At 45.8% G+C, this 3,436-nt stretch overlaps 1 protein-coding gene across 2 annotated transcripts in view; it reads right to left on the bottom strand.

Moving 5' to 3' along the window:
• The window catches only part of Acly (ATP citrate lyase), a 49,998-nt gene that overhangs the window by 12,505 nt on the left and 34,057 nt on the right, over positions 1-3,436 (bottom strand). The gene's annotated exons all lie outside the window — the stretch shown is intronic.

The following is a 3,436-nucleotide window of genomic DNA, read 5'->3' on the forward strand; positions in this document are numbered from 1 at the left end:
CACACACACACACACACACACACACACACACACACACACACACACTCACACTCACACTAAGTGGAATAATTTTTTTTTTTAAAGAGCTAGATGGGAATCAAGCAACTGGGGAAATAAATTAATCTACTGAAACAGCTGATGTAAAACTCCGACTTAGGATGGAACACGGTGAGCAACTGTACTAGCATACAGTCCGTATGAGCAAAGCTCTCCCTGCACCAAGTACTTTCTAAGAGCCCCCTCATTTGATGATCTTTCTGGAGCCTACTAGTGCTTCCTCAAGGACTAAGTAACTGGCCACAGTCACACAGGTGTTGCGTGGTAGCACTGGAATCCAGGCAGTTTTGGTCCCTGTCTGTGTTCTTACAGATTTAAATGATCAAAAGAGGCTTTAGGGCTGAGGTTTGTTAAAAAGGCTAACAATGCCTTCTCTGTAGGACTTCCTCTGCCTGCCTGGGTGGACGGCTGGGAGGAGCAGATTCTGTACTCAGAAACTCTGGGGCTGGAAAGTTAAACAGGATTTTTTTTTACAGGAGACCCCCTGCTGAGCTGCTGGGTGTGGGTTGACCTTGAATTCCAGGGCTCAAGCAATTCTGCCTCAGCACCCTGTGTATACCTTCAGGTCTGACTGCACACATCTTTAAGTTATGCATTTCTCAAAAAACTAAAACCCAAGATTCTAAAGGGGGAAAAGAATACACAGACAGCATTGCCCTGACTTAAAGCAGTCCTCTCTCCAATGGGCTGGGTGTTGGCTTTGAAAACTGTGTTTTGAGAACCACACTTGTAAAAGTGCCTCTTTAACAAGGCCCCATTTCTAGTTCGTGTTTTTTTAAAAAGATTCTTTGTTTTTTAAGTATATGTATTTTTTTAAAGAGTCTTTCTTTTTTATGTATACGAGTATTTATTTAACCCGCATGTACATATGTGCGCCACTTGCACGCAGTGGCCAGAAGAGGGCAGCATGACCCCATAACTAGAGTTAGAGAGGGCTATCAGAGGTCATGCAGTTGTTGGAAACAACCTGGGCAGAATAGTCAGGGTCAGCTCTCCAGACACAGTTCTTCACTATCTCATCCAGCAGCTGCCTCCGGTGTGCCAATTAGTGGGCATTCCCGTCTCTGAAATTAAGAGACTGACCTGCTCAAGAGTTCAAGATCAACCAACAGCTACTGTATGAGTCAGTATTTGTATAACCTTGTACTGTCATACAGGAATTTAAAAAATTACTTCTAAAACTTAAAGCACTTTGAGGTCTTGAGGTCGTGCACTCCCCACGAGCAATGGGCAGTGCCAGCAAGATCCAAAGAATGAGGCACTGACCCCTTGGACGCATCCTTGGCATGGTCAGGACAGGGAGAAGCAGGCAGAGAGAAACAAAGAAGTGGAATTAGTTCGTGAGGGAAGGTCTAGGAGGCAGGAGAATGAGAGGCAGCTTCACAAGCAAGTGGTTGGAGCTTGGCGGTGGTGGTGCACACTTTTAATGCCAACACTCAGGAGGCAGAGGCAGGCAGATGTGTATACAGAGGCATACAGAGTGAATTCCAGGACAGGCTCCAAAGCTACACAAAGAAACTCTGTCTCGAAAAACAAAAACTAAAACCAAAAAAGGAAGTGGTTGGAAGGAAGAGTCACTACGGTCCTAAGCATGCCAGACCTGTAAAATCACTTCTGTTCTGGCTTTGTGGTGCTAATGTGTTTGTTAGTGTATGTACGCATGTGTGCACACACGCATGTCCATGTGGATGTCAGAGACTGGTAATGGATATCTCCCTCAAACACTCTGCCTTATTCTTTGAGACAACAGCTCTCACTGAACCTGGAGAGGACCGATTAACCCAGACTAGCTGGCCAGTGAACCTAAGGATCTGCCTGCCTCCACCTCACCTCCTCTGGGATTATAGGCATGCACTGTTATCTAAGCTTTTTTTATGTGGGTGCTGAGGACCAGAGGGCCCAGACTCACTCACTCATCCTTGCACATCGACTGAAGCCATCGCCCCAGCCTTTTACTTTTTCACCCTGTGACCCCTATTAGCCTTCACTCGTGGTCCTCTGAAACACTGATGTGCCAGTGCTCACTGCAATCACTTTCATTTAAATCATCCCCAACCCAATTCTGCAGCTCTGCAAATGGAGAAACAGATGCACTAACTGCTGTGCCAGGTTATAATGCACGAAGAGCTGATCTTAGAACCTGCGCCAGTTACCTCTGAAGGGTGGGCAGGATTCTGGACCACCGAATTCCACATAGTTCAGATTCACAAAATATGATATATGATATTTAAAGTTTTCATAATATCCTGTCCTAAGAATGACTGCACCTTCTATAGTGGAGATCTACATCACTCTCTCAGGCCTGCCGTTTTCCAGTACACAGATACACATGGTGACCATATCCTCCCAGTACAGAGTGGCATGATGACTCTCCTCCCAATGTGAGCACTAGGCTGTGTCCCTCTATCACCATTACAATGTTGCAGGGACTATCCTAGTGCTTCCTTTAAAGCATCTTTGCATTCAGGTCCCCAGGATATGCAGCAGTGGGGTTCAGAGATGTGCAACTCCAAACAGCCACTTGGAGGTGGGCAGGAGAACCAGAGCTTAGAGGTAAAGAGCTTCGCTGCTGGGCTAGGGAAGTGAGGAGTAAGGCATTTGCCAGCATGTAAGGCCCTGGGTTTGATTACCCCTCCTCCACTGCAAAAGCAGCATTGCTGCAGGAAGCCTGGAAGCCACGCCTTCTATATGTACACCATTGAGGACCCCATAGGCTGCTCCACAATGCTGATAAATTAAGTTGAGAAATTGTTTTATTTCCTTGAGACAGGATCTCACTATGTAGTTCTGAAATTCACTATATAGAACAGGCTGTCTGTCTCTGCTTCTCAAGTGCTGGAGCTAAAGGCATACACCACCACACCCAGACTGACAAATAGTTTTATCTTGCATTTTATTTTATTTTTATTTAATGTATACAAGTGCTCTATCTGCAAGTATAAACTATAAACTGAAGAGAGCATCAGATTCCACTATAGATGATTGTGAGCCACCATGTGGTGCTGGGAACTCAACTGAATTAACTCAAGACCCCTGGATCTTAACCAGTGAGTCCTCTTTCCAGCTTCTCTGTGTAGCCCTGGCTGTTCTGGAACTTACTTTGTAGACCAGACTGGCCTTGAACTCACAGAGATCTGCCTCCCGAGTGTTGGGATTAAAGGTGTGCGCCATCATACCTCGCCTTATAAACAGCTTTTATCATGCTTTTTATTTTTATCATCATGATTGACTACCATCACAACAGAGGATCATCTTAAACTGGAGCCCAGGACTCCTCTAACAGGCTCGTCATCCCCGTCTCAGCTCTAACAGGCTCATCATCCCCCATCTCAGCTCTAACAGGCTCGTCATCCCCGTCTCAGCTCTAACAGGCTCATCA

Source organism: Microtus ochrogaster, unplaced genomic scaffold, assembly GCF_000317375.1.
Source record: "Microtus ochrogaster isolate Prairie Vole_2 unplaced genomic scaffold, MicOch1.0 UNK44, whole genome shotgun sequence".
Lineage (NCBI taxonomy): Eukaryota > Metazoa > Chordata > Mammalia > Rodentia > Cricetidae > Microtus > Microtus ochrogaster.